Source organism: Corythoichthys intestinalis, chromosome 9, assembly GCF_030265065.1.
Source record: "Corythoichthys intestinalis isolate RoL2023-P3 chromosome 9, ASM3026506v1, whole genome shotgun sequence".
Lineage (NCBI taxonomy): Eukaryota > Metazoa > Chordata > Actinopteri > Syngnathiformes > Syngnathidae > Corythoichthys > Corythoichthys intestinalis.
This window is the reverse complement of record NC_080403.1, coordinates 43,851,290-43,868,468: the sequence shown is the minus strand read 5'-3', so window position 1 is coordinate 43,868,468 and position 17,179 is coordinate 43,851,290. Positions and strand designations below refer to the sequence as shown.

Sequence of the window (17,179 nt, the reverse complement as noted above, 5' to 3'; positions counted from 1 at the left end):
CGTTCTCGCTGTCTCTCGATTTTTTCTGTGCATTTTTGTCAGTTCCTTTATTTTTACGGATTTTGGGAGCCACTTCCTGTTGACTTTTGGGCATTTCTGCATCACTTCCTATGATTTTGTCACTTCCTGTTGATTTTTGGATCATTTCTGGGTCATTTCCTGTGTATTTTGGGGACATCTCGTGTTTTGGGGCTCATTTCCTGTTGATTGTTGGCCATTTCTGGGTCATTTCTGTCCTGTTTATTTTCATAGCTTCCTGTTGTTTTTGGGGCATTTCCGCAAGAGCTGTCACTGGCAGACAATGAGTTAAAACGCAGCCTTGACTCAACACCCTTCCCCCGGCGAATCGTGCGCTTGCTGATGTTAATGTTTCATCTCTTTCACTTATTATTTTGTAACCAACTTTAATCAAGTTAGCAAATCATTTGTTTTCCACTCTGCAAGCGATGGACCAATCGGCTCGCGGCGGGCGCGGCCAGGGCAGTTCGCTGGCTTGCTTTCCCGCCAACGTGGCGAGAGACGTCACTGTTTCCGTGGTAACCGCACTCGGCGATGGCGGGAGTCTGCCGCGAACCTCGGCGCAGGTGTGTGATGAGTGTGCATATTCTGTGTGTATTTGTCTACTGTAGATACGTTTTTGTTTATGCAATATAATGTAGATGTGTGCTATATTATGTCCTGAAGTTAAGATAAAAAATGGCTGAAAACCTGATTTTTGTTGTTGTTGTTTTTCATGATAGGGTAGGGTAGGGTGTTAGGTTAGGTTAGGTTAGGTTAGGTTAGGTTAGGTTAGGTTAGGTTAGGTTAGGTTAGGTTAGGTTAGGTTAGGTTTGGTATAATTTCCTGTTCGTTATAGAGCATTTTTGAGTCACTTACTGTTCATTAGTCACTTCCTGTTAATTGGGGGCATTTCCGGATCACTTCCTTCCTGTTGATTTGGGGTCATTTTCCTGTTTCTCAAGGAGCATTTCTGGGTCACTTTCTGTTGAATTTGGGTCACTTTCTGATGATTGTATAGCATTCCTTGGCCACTGTACCATAGACTTCACTATTACTTGACAGGACATGGAGCCGATCCATAGGAGGCCTATTTTAAAAAACTTAAAATTCAAATATTTTCAAAACCAAAGCCACTAGCGACTTAAAACCAAAACAGTCACCTACCTTAGGCATATATGAGTCTCTATGAGCACAGGCATCATAAAGTCCTTCCCTAATAAAATCCCGATTCATTATTTTTATATAAGTATAACAAAACTTAAAGTGGCTATAGATTTCTCAGATTTTACGCACAAAAATCAGGCAGTTATCATTCATTTTACGTGAATATTTCAAGCTATGAGGCTATTGTGTAATCCAACTTGGCGGCCGTCACAAAACAGAGCTTTTTAAGTTGAAAATTCTCCAAAATAAATGCGTCGACCCGGGAATTGTTTATAGATATGAGCGTAAAACACTCTAGATTCTTGGTTAAAAGCAAAAAAAACGAGCAGTTATCATTCATTTTACATAAACATCTTAAACTAATGTTAGGCTATTGGGTAATCCAACATGGCGGGCGTCACAAAACAAAGCTTTTTAAATTGAAAATTCTTGTAAATAAATGTGTAAATCCTAGAGTTTTTTTAATAGATATGAACATAAAACAGTCTAGATTCTTGGTTAAAAGAAAAAAAAACTGGGCTGTTATTATTCATGTTACGTAAATATTTCAATAGGCTATTTTCTTCCATTTTCATGTCATTGTATTCACATTTCAAAGTGCATGCATAGTGCGAAAATATAATGTTTACCTTGAATCCTCGATCAAATTACTCTTGAGACGCTCCTGCCTGTGTTCTATGCGCTAAAACTTCCGTCCTGTTTCCGTTTCCATCTGAATCTGGTGTTAGAACGCAGGGTGTGTCCAGTTTCCTTCTGGAAGGTGTGGCGCAATGTCTATTGGAGCTGTCCCGGCAAGTAACAGTGAAGTCTATGACTGTTCATTTTGGGTTACTTCCAAGTTAATTTATAGGCAGTTTGTGAAGTTTTTTTGATGTCAAAAATAATGACCACCAATAGATATTTTTGGCGGATTCTGTCCCAAACGTTTTGGGAGGAAACCCTTCCTTACTGACGTCCTAGTTTTGCTTTTGCACTCAGCTGAAATGGACGATGGAGGTGCTGCGCTTTGGCCTGAGCCTCCCGATGGACTGCGACACGCTGTCGGCCTGCCTGGACGTTTACGCCCACTGGCTGACGGTACCCGTGTCCCCGCCGGACTCCATCCCGCCGCCCGTGGTCAAGGAGCCCGACCTTTACGTGCAGAAGATCCTCAGGCACCTGAGCGTCTTATTCCTACCTAGGTATGTGTTCTCCACTCCGTCTTTCATCCGGCTTTGAGTCGAAGCGCGCATCCTGTTCAGACCGGACAGACGGAGTCCGGCCTACTCGTCCGTCTGCCAACGTGTGCTGAGCGCGGTTCGGACGCTGGTCAGAGAAGGCGCACGGATGGCCGGCGACACCTGGGAGACGCTGCTCGACTTCCTGCTTTGCGTAAATCAAGCGACGCTAGCTACACCTGACTCTGCACGTGAGTGACTGAACTGCGCCGCATTCATCCACTCGTCTGTTTGTTCATTCATCCATCCATTGTCCCCCCATATTTATTCATGTGTTTATTAGGGTTGTTCCGATCATGTTTTTTTGTTCCCATCTGATCCGGATCGTTTTAGTTTGAGTATCTGCCGATCCCGATATTTCCCAATCCGATTGCTTTTTTTTGCTCCCGATTCAATTTTGTATATTGTGACTAAATATTGCCATCTAGTGTATTTGTTGAGCTTTCAGTAAATGATACTGTAGCATGCCCAAATGCATGATGGGAAGTGGAACCATGACTGTGCGTAGTGCTACCAATTGATATATCTTCTCTACGTTGGGAAATAACATAAGGTGTTAAAAAAAAGATCAATTGCAACCTTGCTTCCCCACATTGTATCCCATAATATTTCTAGTCGTAGGGAGAGGGACTGTAAGGCTTTAGCCAATTAAAAAAAGGCTCCAAAGGCTGCCAAAATTCACTCTACTCATTTTACGCTGCCTTTTATCTCTCTATATAGGTAAAACGGCGCCATTACAGATTGAGCGCGTCAATGCGTGAGTGGGTCGTGCAGTGCATGCATTAATTGCGTTAAATATTTTAACGTGATACATTTCTTAAAAAATTAATTACCACCGTTATCGGGATTAATTTGATAATCCTACCTTAAACCTAAACTAAAGACTCTGGATGAGTGTAACATATTCTGTCTGTAACGTTAAATACAATTAGAAAACGATTTGATTATAAAATGTACGTATATATTTTAAAAAAGGCATGGCCGATATTTTTTTGCCGATTCCGATACTTTGAAAATGACGTGATCGGACCCGATCCATCCCGATCGATCAGGGATAGTGTTTATCCCTTATTCATGCACCGATTCATATGCATCATGTTTATCCCTTATTCATGCAAAGATTCATACGCATCACACAGTCATCAATAACCCTGTCTGTTTGTTCCATCCATCCATCCATCCATCCATCCATCCATCCATCCATCCATCCATCCATCCATCCATCCATCCATCCATCGTCCACTTGGGTTGGGCATCGTTTGAATTTGAACGCTTCCGGTTCCGATTCCACGTTTCGATTCCGGTTCCAAACGATTCTCGAGTTTTTAAATTCTATGAACTGCTATGAAGCAGATTTTTTGTTCATATCCTACTTTGACTAAACAAAAATATAATGGAGAAATCTAATAATTATGTGTTATAATTTCAAGAATTTAGACAAGTTTAAAGAGCATACGACAGGAGAAAAAAAGTCTTAAATAGCAGTATTATGTGAATTAGAATCATATTTTGAGATGATTCGACTATATTCAACAATTTAGCAAAGCGCAGATGACGAGAAATTAGTCTTTTAATCTGCCGGTTAGCCACGCCTACCATTATAGGGCTCAAGCGTCCCCAACAGGTGGATGACGTCAGCGGGAGACTGGGCTCATCGGTTTTACTATACAGCCCATTGAAGGGGAATTATTCATAACGAGGAAAACGCGACGAAGAGATCTGCAAAATGTGATTGTTTCTGTCTCTTTACTTCAATATTTTTACAGGATATTCTTTTTATCCAAGTATTTTCCCCAACTGCTAAATAAATGGCATGGTCATGACAAATAACAGTCTTAAAATGCACTTATTCAGGACGACATGGCAAAATTACTCCATAATGGTCAAAACTGTCGACTTCACCTTTACTGTCGCACCTCCCGAACGATATTTTATGACACCTAAATCGGACATATGTCATTTCCCTTCCCTGGCTTCGGAGAATGTAAACAAACCAAGAGGCGTGACAGCTAGCCGACATGCTAACCCGAACCGAGTGATGTTTCAAAGTCTTCGAAGCAGAAAATCACACATAACTAGCCTGGATTATTTTACATGACGACTGTGTTGTCGATTGTCTTCGTGGATCGGCAAACCGCCTGGCGGAGAGCAATTTACAGCTCGTTCCCCGGAGGAGGGCGGCTGCAGTTGTTTTGCAGCTAACGTGCAGCTAATGTGCATGAGGAGAGCTTTTTACATGCCTATCAATGATCAAACGTAAGTAGTCCTTTATTTAAAGAAAGTTTGTAGCGTTTACTTTGTAATCGCTGTATTCGTATTTGACATAATACAAAACAAGATGTTTACTCTCTTCCTCGTAAGTCCAATGGTCCCACAGTAGTAGGGTTTGTTTTGGCCAATATCCACGGGTGAATGGGAACCATTTGAAACTCAAAAAAGGCGCACACGCCTCTCCCTCATACAGCAAGTTTTTTTTGCAGCCGTTTGGCTGGCGTGATGCAAAAAATAAACGTATTAATCCGAAAAATCAGCTGAATCCCTAGTCCTCATACACAACAGTCGGCTGTATAGTGAAGAGGAGTCCTTCTCCCGTACACGTCACAGCGCCCTCCTCCTCAATGCAAGACCGAAGCCAGAAGTCACTCATTTTCATGGCGCGGGATTCAAAAAACTAAATAAATATAGCGATCGCTTCCACACACATCCAAGCGGTCCATATCATTCAGGAGCATAAAATACCGCGTGTATTATGAAATAAACATGCTTTTTCGTGTCACATGCACTTTTAGGGGAAGAAGGTCCTAAACGATTAATTCGATTAATTTGCTAATCGATTAGTTGTTACACCTCTACTATCATCCATTTGCCCATTTATCCGTTCTTCCATCTATTGGTGCGGCTTTTCACCCATTCGTTTTTCGGCTCAGCCGCGTCCTTGCCGTCTGTGGAGGTCCTGTTCCAGGTTAGTCTGGCGTCCTGCTCCCACTGTCGCCCTACTCCATCCTGGTGGCTGTCGTGGAAACAGATGATGACCACCTGGAGGTTTCAGCCCGCCGTGCTTGACCAGTGGACGCGGATTGTCTCCGCTCTGACATCTAGGTAAGCATCTGCCCGCCAGCCCATCCGTTGACTTCCAGAGAAACGTCACGTCACCGGCAGGTTGCTGCATCTGAGCTTGGGTCCCGCCTTCCCCCGGTTCGAGGTCCCAGATGAGGACGCCGCGCTCATCCCTGAAGACATGGATCGGCGACTCACTTTACACATTTGGTTTAGGTTCTTGCATTTGCTCGGGTGAGGAACATCATCTCCCGTGCTCCTCGAGTATCCATCTGAATGCTCCTCGGTTTCCTCCCTCAGCAATCCCGCGGACCTGAAGCGTCCTCCGCAAGACGGCCTGCCACCCCCGGCCCTTGGGGACGTCTTCCTCACAGCCATGTCCACCGTCAGCAGACTGGTGGACGCCTTTCTGGGTACTCAAAACAAACCAAGAACCAGAAACTTTGGGGTTGACTATACACGCCTCACGAAGGTTCCCCGGTGTTCCCGTAGGTGTTTCTTTAAACTGCCGAGAAGGAGGCGAGGACATGTTCATCAACAAAGGTAGCCGTCAGTCAATGCCTTCACATCCACATCATTTACATTTAGAAAATAAAGTGGTATGAAAAAGTATCTGTGCCTTTTGGAATTTCTCACATTTCTGTATAAAATCACCATCAAATTTGATCTGATCTTTGTCAAATCACACAGATGAAAATACAGTGTCTGCTTCTACTAAAACCACCCAAACATTTATAGGTTTTCATATTTTAATGAGGATAGTATGCAAACAATGGCAGAAGGAGGAAAATAAGTAAGTGAACCATCACATTTAATATTTTGTGGTCCCCCTTTTGGCAGCAATAACTTCAACCAGACGCTTCCTGTAGCTGCAGATCAGTCTGACACTTCGATAAAGACTAATCTTAGCCCATTCTTCTCTACAAAACTGCTGTAGTTCAGTCAGATTCCTGGGATGTCTGGCAATGAATCGCTTTGTTTAGGTCATACCACAGCATCTCAATGGGGTTCAAGTCTGGACGTTGACTTGTCCACTCAAGAACGTGTATTTTGTTCTTCTGAAACCATTCTGAAGTCTGATTTACTTCTGTGTTTAGGATCATTGTCTCGTTGCAGCATCCATCCTCTTTTTAGCTTCAACTGTCTGACAGACGTCCTCAGGTTTTCCTGCAAAGCATCCTGATAAACCTTTGAATTCATTCTTCCATTAATGATTGCAAGTTGTGCAGGCCCTTAAGGAGCAAAACAGCCCCAAATTATGATGCTCCCTCCACCATGCTTCACGGTGGGGATGAGGTGTTGATGTTGGTGAGCTGTTCCATTTTTCCTCCACACATGACGTTGTGTGTTACTCCCAATCAGTTCAAGTTTGGTGTCATCAGTCCATAAAATATTTCGCCAAAACTTCTGTGGAGTGCCCAAGTGTCCTTTTGCAAACATTAAACAAACAACGTTTTTTTTTTTTTTAAAGACAGCAGTGGCTTCCTGCGTGGAGTCCTCCCACGATCACCATTCTTGGCCGTTGTTTTACAGTACATACAGTGGGGAGAACAAGTATTTGATACACTGCCGATTTTGCTGGTTTTCACACTTGCAAGCCAGGAAGTGACAAATAAATAGGGAGTGACCCGGAAATTTGCCAAAATGAACAAGAAATGTTAGTTGTATAGAAAGTGACTAGTGAATGCTTAAAAATCAACAGAAAGTGACCTGTAAGTGCCCCTAAACCAACAGGAAGTGACCCAGAAGTGCCCCACAATAAACAGTAAATGAGCAATAAACAGGAAGTGACCAAAATCTACAGGAAGTGTATGGGGCGCCGTTTGTAAAGCAGTACATGCTAAAAATTACGACATAATTTTCTCCCATTTAGCGCTACCCAGTGTTTAAAATGGTTTGAAATTTTTAGTCACTTTTTTTTTTTGCACATTTAGACGCTATTTAGCAACTTAAATATTTATTTTTTAATTAGGGCTGTCAAACGATTAAAATTTTTAATCGAGTTAATTACAGCTTAAAAATTAATTAATCGTAATTAATCACAATTAATCGCAATTCAAACCATCTATAAAAATATGCCATATTTTTCTGTAAATTATTGTTGGAATGGAAAGATAAGACACAAGATGGATATATACATTCAACATACGGTACATAAGGACTGTATTTGTTTATTATAACAATAAATCAACAAGATGGCATTAACATTATTAACATTCTGTTAAAGCGATCCATGGATAGAAAGACTTGTAGTTCTTAAAAGATAAATGTTAGTACAAGTTATAGAAATTTTATATTAAAACCCCTCTTAATGTTTTCGTTTTAATAAAATTTGTAAAATTTTCAATCAAAAAATAAACTAGTAGCCCGCCTTTGTTGATGTCAATAATTACTTTCACAATGCTCATGGGTGCTGAAGCCCAGAGGCGTAGCGTCCCATTAGGCATACACAGGCAATTGCCTAGGGCCCCCAGCCAGCAGGGGCCCCCAGAGGGCCAACAGGTTTGCCATACAAAGATTTAGCACACTCAGCTTCACTGCACTATTGTAGCTTTAAGTATTGGGAGTGATTCAATACCATGGAATCATTTGGCAGATTGCTTAATAATTCTGTTATCAGGCCCAATTAACATACATGTTTAAGCAAGTCCAAGCAGTGTTATTGCTGCATGTATGTGCAAAGATTGACTCACCAAAAATTTTAGGAAAAGTCCTGGCTGTAATATATTATGTTGGTTTTCACAGGCCAACTCATTATTCATGTGACTACTTAAAGAAACAGTGATTTTTCCAAGAAAGTCTATTAATGGGCCTATCGTATTCCTCGTTGAATACTCTATCAGAAAAATATAACGTATATGCATCCAAAATAATCCTAAACGATTTTATCAGCAATTTTAATACTCCTTTTAGCAAGGTTGCTTGGGTATGCGGTATGCCGCTGCGTACGTTCCCATAGCAACCAGTCCTGTTATTGTCCTACATCACAAGCGCTGCATATTCTGAGAACCAGAATAGGCGTAAGCGTAAGGTGCGCATTTCGAGCAGAGGACGGCCACCCCACCTGTTAGAGGATTAATCTGTGCGTCCATGAACAAATGTAAGAATTTCCTCTTCATGCCATAAAGTTCTTATGATAAGTTAGAGCCGTTATCAGCGTGACCGTTTCGTGTTTTCCCTGTTACGTCGGCTGGTTGATCCCATTCGTTCTCGCTGCGTCGAGGAGAGCGTTCTTTACATTATATTCGCATTGCACATTTGCTTCAAGAGGGAAGGTGTTAGTCCAGCATCTTAAAATGATGTTGTACATCCATATGAATGTAAAGTGCTTAGTTTTCACCACTTTTATGGCCAAGATGACCGCACGCAGCACGCACTCGACCCCCCCCCACCCACCTTCGTGTTCATTTTACTGCGCAAATATATGTGTGTCACGTGACTCTATGTGTAAATAATTAAGGATAGTGTGAAGTGAATGAATAATGCAATTGGGGGGGGGCACTTTGAGTGTCCTAAAAAGCGCTCTATGAGAGCGAGGCGTTATTAGACTTTTATTAAATATGCTATTGCTCCAAGTCCAACTGTCCCCCTAACTTGCACATGCTCAAAGGGCCCCATGTTGCCTGGGGCCCCCGGGGACCCTTGCTACGCCTCTGCTGAAGCCTATAAAATCAGTTGCACCCAAGCGCCAGTAGAGGGCGGCAAAACTCCATAAAACACAATTAATAAGTGAGCGTTTCACTGTACTGTCATTTAAATGTGTCTGAGCGGTGCATCTGCGTTAATTGCGTCAAATATTTTAACGTGATTAATTAAAAAAATTAATTAATGCCCGTTAACGCGATAATTTTGACAGCCCTATTTTTAATATGAAGTTTTAGACCTGACTGTTTAAATCCAGAATTAAATATTTAATTTTTAAATCATAAATTTATATCATGTATCCTAAATGTTAAATATGGAAACGGTTGGAACTAAATATTTAGCTTAATATGGAAATTCACGTGACTGGAGACCGGAAGTAACAAAATAAAAGCTGGAGCAGCTCAGACTGTCTGTTTACGTTAATTAAAAATGAATAAAACCTACTCAACGGTGGCAGTTGGTCGGCTCTTGGACATGAGTCATTGTGATTATAACAATATATAGCTAAAATCCACATTTAGGAGAAGCTATTTAAAGAGTATTTTGTGTGCGCCAGCTTTTATTTTGTTACTTTCGGTCTTCAGTCATGTGAATTTGCATATTAAGCTAAATATTTAGTTCCAAGCGTTTCCAGATTTAACATTTAGGATGCAGCACATAAATTTAAGATTTAAACTAAATATTGAGTTCTGGATTTAAACAACCAGGTCCAAAACTTCTTATTCAAAAATAAATATTTAAGTTGCTAAATAATGTTTTAAATGTGCAAAAAAAGTGACTCTAAAAATTTTACCCCACATTTTAAACACTGCGTGGCGCTAAATGTGAGAAAATGTCGCAATTTTCAGCATGTGCTGCTTTACAAACGGCGCCCCATAGAAGTGAAGCGTCTCTACTCAATTTCTTCTTCTTCTCCAGGGTTTTCGGCCAGAATCCATTTCCGAGACCGACTGCCTTCTCTTGGTAAAACCACTGAACCTTTCCTCTCGCCCTTGTTTTGGACGCGCAATTGAATTGACATTCGTCTTCTCCAGGTGTCGCCGTCACCCGAAGTCCTTTCAAAGACAGACTGCCCACATATGGTAGGCCTTGCCGACTTACAGACTCCTGATTGGTCGATTAGATTAAAAAAAACTTTTCTGACGTGTCCTCAGGTGTTTCCCGTCCTCGCTCCGGAAGTGCTCCTCCAACCCCCGGAAACTTGTTGAGCGTGCCCGGCAAATCGCAGAAGACGTCTCTCTCTGAGACGGCCGGAAAACCTCGTGCAGTGTCTCCACAAGTGATTAGACATCTCACGTCTTTTCTTTGTCAACGTCTCACGTCTGGTGTGGCGTCTTCTTTTTTCAGACGTCACCCTCCCTCCAACCGTGGAGGTCGTCCTCCGGTCTTCCCGTCTTCTCTTGGGCACTGTACCCATCACCCCGCGGTTCCCCCTCCCCTCTGAGGGGCAGCGTGGACTCCCTGCTCCACTTGTTTGGTTTCTGCCTCTTTGACGCCGCCCTTGTGGACAAAAATTCTGCTCTTGATGGTGGGTGTCAAGTACTAAACCTCTCCTAGATTTGTGTTCTCGCGGTAACAGGAAGTACAGCTTTGACGGCAGAGCGCAGGGAAGAAGGACGAGCCGAAGCCTGTGGGACGCTTTGTCGGATTTTCTGCAGTAAGAAGTCTTCGGAAGACATCCTTCCCGAGTATCTCTCCAGGTTTGTAACAGTTACAGAAAGAATTCAAATTTCTGGGTCGGGTTGCTGGGGCAGCAGCTTTAGCAGGGAAGCCCAGACTTTCCCCTTCCCAGCCACTACAACCAGCTCCTCTGGTGGGATCCCAAAGTGTTCCCAGACTAGCTGAGAGACATAGTCTCTACAGCGTGTCCTGGGTCGTCCGCGGGGTCTCCCACCGATGGGACACCTCTGCAGAGAGACGTCCAGGAGGCATCCGAACCAGATGCCCAAGCCACCTCAACTGGCTCCTCTCAACTCGAGGAGTAGCGGCTCACCCTATCTCTAAGGGAGAGCCCGGCCACCCTGCGGATGAAACTCATTTTCGGCCGCTTGTATCCGGGATCTTGTTCTTTAGGTCACGACCCCTAGCTCGTGATCATAGTTAAGGGTAGGAACGTACATCGACTAGTAAATCGAGAGCTTCGCCTTTTGGCTCAGCTCCTTCTTCACCACTACGGACCGGTGCAGAGTCCGCATCACTGCAAACGCTGCACCGATCCGCCTGTCGATCTCCTGCTCCCTCTTACCCTCACTTGTGAAGAAGACCCCAATATACTTGAACTCCTCCACTTTGGGCAGGATCTCATCCCCGACCCGGAGAGGCCACGCCACCCTTTTCCGACTGAGGACCATGGTCTCGGATTTGGAGGTGCTGATCTTCAGCCCGACAGCTTCACAATTGGCTGCAAACCGTTCCAGTAAGAGTTGGAGGTCACGGCTTGATGAACCCAACAGCACCACATCATCTGCAAAAATCAGAGATGCAATGCTAAGGCCACAAAGGGCAACCTTGGCGAAGTCCTACCCGTACTATGCCAATGTACTCATTTAATTCCAATAGGGGAAAAAAGACCAGATATCAATAGAAGGTGACCCGAAACAACCCCAGAATCTACAGACAGTTTTGGGAAAGTTCATTTTCTACATGAACTAGTTCAAATTGCAGTTCACAAATTTTAAAATGAACTGTTCAGTTCATAATTCAAAATTTTGAACTGAAGTTCATGGTTCCAAAAAATGAACTTTTGTAGTTCAGTTCTTTTTGTTCGCCAAAAATTGTTGCAAGCTATTATTACTACTACCCTAATTAGGTTTATGAAAGCTGGCCTTTCCACTTTACTCAAAGGCTGTAGGTCTCCCACAATATACTGCAGAACTAGGTTGTCTAGCTGCGGCTGGGAGATACAGAAAACGGGGCCACTCTGGTATGCTGTTAGCGGTATTTGGGTGGCAAAGGTACTGCTCTGGCCAACCGTTACTGTCTCTTTCTTAATCGCACATGCTCGCAGTCGCAGATACCTAGCAAGGCTTTTTGCATGCTTTATTTCGATGTGCCGTTTAAGGTTGGCTAAAGACATTACCGACGTAGGGACGGTCTTCTTTAATCCAGGTGGACAAAGTTTACAAGTAAACGTTATATTTTTGCCATCCGGGTCGGTACTGACTTTTTCGTAAAACTCTTTTAAATGCTGGGACTGTGTAGAAAGTTGCTCTGAGCGGGCCGGGTTTTGAGAGCTGCCAGCTTCTGTGTCCATGCTGCCGTTGTTGTGATGACGTATTTGCTTAAACAATACGGCCGTGACAGGCAGCTTGGGTTGCCAGGTTGGATAATTTTCCGCTATTAAGGTTAATTTTTTAATTGTGTGTTTTTAGCCTATGGCTTTATATGCAGTTTTGTCGGTAAGGCTCTAAATGTGATGAACTCATGAACGAAGTTATGAGCACCGCTCACAACCGCTAGAATGAGCGCGTTCACAGTAACGCTCATGAGACAGAAATATGATGCGTTCAATTCACGTTCGCCCAAAATATGAACGTGTTCATGAACGATCGATCATTCAACGCGTTCATGCACAACACTGTCTACAGGAAGTGACCCAGAAGTATCCTCAAATCAACAGGAAGTTATCCAAAATGTGTAGGAAGTGACATGTAAGTGCCCCCCAAATACCATAAAATGAACAGGAACATATCCAAAATGTACAGGAATTGACATATAAGTGCCCCAAAACCAACAGGAAGTGACCCAGAAGTATCCTTAAATTAACTGGACATTACCCAAAATAAACAGGAAGTGACTTGTAAGTGCCCCAAAACCAATAGGAAGTGACCCAAAATTAACAGACTTACCGTAAAATCGACAAGAAATTACCCAAAATATGCAGGAGCCCCAAATAAACAGAAGGTGACTTGTAAGTACCCTAAAATTAACAAGACAGTTAACCCCCCCCCCCCCCTTGGAGCATCCCAAAATTTGCAGAAAGTTACCTTATAAGTACTGGAAGTGACCCAAAAAAGCCCCAAAGCCAACATGAAATGACCTCAAATCAACAGGAAGTGGCCTAAATTAGCCCTGAAACCCACAGAAAGTGACCACTGAACAGGAAGTGACCCATAAATCAGTCAAGTCAGTCAAAAGTCCAATGGTCCCATTCATTTCCAATAGATAAACCAAGATACCTCCAGGATCTGTCCCATTGCTTTACGTACCCCTCCATCCTTCCTTCCATCTGCCTCTATGCTCACTCCGATCAAGAAACTCACTCAACTTTCTCCAATATCAACCACTCAACTTGCCACCATAATGTCTGGAATTAAAACTACCACCTGCACCCTAGATCCCATTCCCTCTGTTCTAATAAAAGACTGTCTCCCTGTAATCTCCTCACTTATCACTGACATCATTAACACCTCCCTCCGCTCTGGCTCTGTCCCCCAAACTCTCAAAATGGCTGCCATCACTCCCATCTTAAAGAAATCTGGCCTAGACCCCGATATACCAAGCAATTACCGCCCCATCTCCAATCTCCCTTTTCTGTCAAAAATCCTGGAAAGGGCCGTGGCCTCTCAACTCAAAACCCACCTCACCAATAATAACCTGTTTGAACTCTTTCAATCTGGCTTCCGATCACAGCATAGCACCGAAACAGCACTTCTCAAAATAACCAACGATATTCTTCTCTCCTTGGATTCCGGACAACTCACCATCCTCATCCTTCTGGACCTCACTGCTGCCTTCGACACAATCAACCACACCATCCTGCTCTCCAGATTAGAATCTTTACACATCACTGGTACCGCACTTTCCTGGTTTCGCTCCTACCTCACTGACCGACAACAATTCATCGCCATCAATCATTGCACATCCCCTCCTGCTCCCCTACCACAAGGTGTCCCCCAAGGTTCAGTTCTAGGTCCCCTCCTCTTCATTCTCTACATCCTCCCCCTTGGTCAGATCATCCGCAAACATGGACTCCAATTTCACTGCTACGCTGACGACATCCAAATTTACATAACCACACAACAAATCTCGCACAGCACCCAATCCACACTTCAAAACTGCCTCAGTGAAATTAATTCCTGGATGCAAGAAAACTATCTTCAACTCAACAGTAACAAATCAGACATAATCATCTTCGACCCTGCAGCCCACATCATAGACAGTCAATTTTCCCTCACCCTCAACAACTGCACCCTGCCTTTCTCAACACATTCCCGCAACCTTGGTATCATTTTTGACAATAAACTCAGATTCGACCACCACGTCAACCATATCACCAGAACTGCCTTCTTCCACCTCAAGAACATAGCCCGTCTTCGCCCCTCCCTCACCTTCTCTACTGCTGAAACCCTCATCCATGCCTTCATAACCTCCAGACTTGACTACTGCAACAGCATTCTCTTCGGTTCTCCATCCAAACTCATCAATAAACTACAATATATCCAAAACTCTGCTGCACGCCTTCTCACCCAGACCCCCTATAGGAACCACATTACCCCCGTCCTCCACAAACTGCACTGGCTTCCTATTTCATACAGAATTCAGTTCAAAATCATCCTTCTCACTTACAAAGCACTCAATAACTTGGCCCCGCCCTACCTCACAGACCTTCTCTGTCCCCACACCCCTTCCCGTCACCTCCGCTCTTCTAACAGAAACATCCTCGCACCGCCCAAACAAAGAACACACCGAACTAGGGGGGACAGAGCCTTCTCCGCTGCCGCCCCCTCCCTTTGGAACTCACTCCCAAAACCCATTCGTTCATGTTCAGACCTTCCCACATTCAAAAAACTGTTAAAAACTCACCTTTTTAAACTAGCTTTTAACTTATAATTATTTTCTTGTTTTGTTCTGTCCACGTTGTTTGCTGTTTCTGTTCCTACTGTAAAGCGTCTTTGAGCATTGGTAAAAGCGCTCTACAAATAAAATGTATTATTATTATTATTATAAAAAGACCAGATATCAACAGGAAGTGGTCCAAAAAATTCCCCAAAATCTACAGTAAGTGATAAATAAACAGGAAGTACCCTAAAAACAACAGGAAATCATCCAAAATATACAGTAAGTGACCCACTGAATGACTCAAAATCAACTGAAAGTGACTTGTAAGCACCCTAAAATAAATTACAATGGGGCTTTGCTGTGGTAGATACAGATCTTAGCCCCGCCCAGGTTAATTTGGGGACAATTCAGGGACAATATCAGGTCAGTTCGTGTTGATTTGGGGACATTTGGGGGATATGTCCTGGTGAAATCAGTTCAATGCAAAGTAAATGCCATTGAAAATGAATGAGTAATTTGGACATATATGGCCGTTAATGGCATCGACTTACCTATACGTCAATGGAATCCAAGTACATTGGCATCAATAGAATTGACATAAATGGCCTCCAATGGCATCTGTGTTCATGGGCGTCAATGCAAAGTAAATGCCATTGGAAATGAATGGGAAATTTGGACGTACATGCCCTTCAATGGCATCGACTTACATATGCGTCAATGGATTCCAAGTACATTGGCATCAATAGAATTGACATGCATGGCCGTCAATGCAAAGTAAATGCCACTGTAAATGAATGGGAAATTTGGATATATACGGCCATCAATGGTATCAACTTACCTATGCGTCAATGGATTCCAAGTACATTGGCATCAATAGGATTGACATGCATGGCCGTCAATGCAAAGTAAATGCCATTGTGAATGAATGGGAAATCTGGACATATGGCATCGACTTACCTATGCATCAACGGAATCCAAGTACAATGGCATCAATAGAATTGACATGCATATCCGTCAATGGAATCTGTGTACATGGGCGTCAATGCAATGTAAATGCCATTGGAAATGAATGAGAAATTTGGACGTTCATCCTCGTCAATGGCACCGACTTACATATGCGTCAATGGAATCCAAGTAAATTGACATCAATAGAATCGTCACACATGACTGTCATTGGCATTTGTGTTCATGGGTGTCAATGCAAAGTAAACGCCATTGGAAATGAATGGGAAATTTGGACTTACATGGCTGTCATTGGCATCCCATTAGAAACAAGTGAGTGAACCTAAATGACCTCATTGTCTGCCATTAGACAACGATGAGTTTATTTCAACCGGGAGGACAGACATCTCGTCTAGCGGCAGCCAATGAGAGTTATCGATCTTACTCCCTCTTGCGTCCGCCGTCCAGGTTCTACGCGGTCCTCCTCCAAAGTCTGCGAGCGGGCGAGGACATGAGTCTTCCCGTCGTCTCCTCCGTCGTCCTCCACTCGTCCTCCTTGTTCTGCCGTGACTTACCCGGAGTCAACTTGCTGCTCCCCTCTTTCGTTTCCATCCTGGAGAAGGTTCTTCAGGAAAGGTACCTCCTCCGCGCCTAGTTCTACTTTCGGATTTCCCGTCCGTGTGTCCGTCTCCGTTCCAGAGAGCTGTTTAGCTTCCAGTCTTTCGTGAGCCCCGTGGACCTGCGACGAGCATCCATCTCGGTGCTGATGTCACTCTTGCCCCTGCCACAGCAGTTCGGATCACTCCACCTGAAGGTACGGTAGACCTCTCATCGCCTTCTCGTTAGCGTCCACGCTTCCACTGACGGTATATTCAGCCGCCGCTGGACGCCGATCAACTCCTGGCAGGAAGCGTTTGGTCCCTGAAGCCCCGCCTCTTCGCTTTGCTGATTGGCTATCTGCGGACAGAGACCGACAGCGCAAACACGCAGATGCTCCTCGGTTGGTGGACGTCCGTATCTGTTGGTCGAATGGTGTCTGGTCATTTAAACACTTTGTTTTTGAATAATAAACACATCTATGAATTAATAACATGTTGATAAATACTAGAAAGGTCACTTCCTGTAGATTTTGGGGCATTAACAGGTCACTTCCTGTTGATTTTTGTTACTTCCTATTGATTTAAAGCTGTAATGTGAAGTAAGGTTGGCCAACCATGTTTTTGAATAATTTCAATCGCTAAACAGTTTTAAGCATATTTTCATTTTTTTTTAAAGCAACCCTTCCAGATTCTTTGTTTAACCCATAGCAACGCCCTTGACAACGAAAATGCTTTTCTTCGGCAATCTTCAGAAATGACGTCACACCGGGTAGT

The 17,179-nt window shown here is 43.4% G+C and overlaps 1 pseudogene; it reads left to right on the top strand.

Moving 5' to 3' along the window:
* The window catches only part of LOC130922188 (ral GTPase-activating protein subunit beta-like), a 43,808-nt pseudogene that overhangs the window by 216 nt on the left and 26,413 nt on the right, over positions 1-17,179 (top strand).